Below are 1,455 nucleotides of genomic sequence, written 5' to 3' on the forward strand. Positions count from 1 at the left end.
TACTGGCATCGCATATAAGTAGTTGTTCGTTTACAGAGTTAGCTGACCTAATTATTTTGTTCTTGAACTGATCTGAACTGAAGCGCCTCCAAAACGTCATGTAGATTAAAATATGTATTTGTGAGTCATTGAAATACTGAACTATGATTAACTTATAGATAGATTATATTGTGTTTAGCAGGAGCATACAAATTAACCTTATAAATCAAAATAAAAATGTTAAAATAAAACCTGTCAGTTTATAAGATTATGTACAGTACTGTAATGCAAGAAACATAAATTCTTTTAGTTGATCATGACAATTGTAGAGTCATTGCAATTCTACAAATTCATGTAGTAGAAGAAATGTGTATAATGTAGAAAGTGACGCCGCTCTTTGCACCTTCGACTCACGTGCTGTCACCTCATTCTTGGGTACCTTATTCACCTTATTCTCGGCTTTTCTCAAACGCTCAGCGAAGCGTACGATGAGAGAAAAAGTGCAGCGTTGGCGCCTCCGCCGGTGAGAAAAAAAGGGGGAAAATGCGGGAAAAGCGGGAGGCAACACAAAACACGCTGCTGGTGAAAATATCTCGCTGTGTCACACAGTTTCACTTTGCTCAGCGGTCGCCGGCAGCGGATATAACTATTGCAACCTCTGCTCTTTGCCGCTCGCAAACGCGCTCTTTGCACTTAAACAAATCAGGGCAACATCTATTCGTTTTTGACTAATCAAGATCCTATAATAAATTTTGTTAACAAAAAATATTTATCTTTTTCAGTATTTCAAATTCTAAAATATTAATAATAAAACAATTAATAAAAATATATTACATACACATCAATATTTTAGAACTAAATAAATTGTACTTTATTTAATAGTTTACTTAAAAGTATAAGTTGCATAATCCCATTTTCTTGAAGTAAAGAAAAGAACCTGTTTATCGAAAAAACCTGTTTAAGAAAATACCTTAAGACTTCACATACAGCACAGTTCAAAAACGTAGGAGTATTGGCATGACCAATGAAGTTCTAAAAAAAATGTATATGACAACTTAATATGTTTTATATTTTTTTAGAAGTTCCGTAACCTTTTCTATTGTAAATAGAAAAAAAAATATTTCACTTTGTTTGTTGGCGACCTTTTTGTTTATTAATTTAAAGTTTTGCCGGCTCAAAGATGCCTATTTATTACTTTTCCAATAAATAGTACTTATCTTTTGAAAATTGTTATTTTATATTTTTTTTTTATTTATTTTTTTGGCACGCTTCAAATGCAAATCCAATACCAAAGCACAAATTGCTTAATTATTAATGATGCAACTTTGAAAGCTTTTGGAAACTTAAACACTTCTTGTAATGAGACAATTTATTTTTAATTTTCTTTTTTAGAGTAAAAAAGATTTGAATTTTTTTCCCCAAGTGGGGGAACTAATGCCGCCCCCTTTGGCCACGGAGCAGTAATTCCCCCAGCGG

Source organism: Drosophila gunungcola, chromosome 3R (assembly GCF_025200985.1).
Source record: "Drosophila gunungcola strain Sukarami chromosome 3R, Dgunungcola_SK_2, whole genome shotgun sequence".
Taxonomy (NCBI): domain Eukaryota; kingdom Metazoa; phylum Arthropoda; class Insecta; order Diptera; family Drosophilidae; genus Drosophila; species Drosophila gunungcola.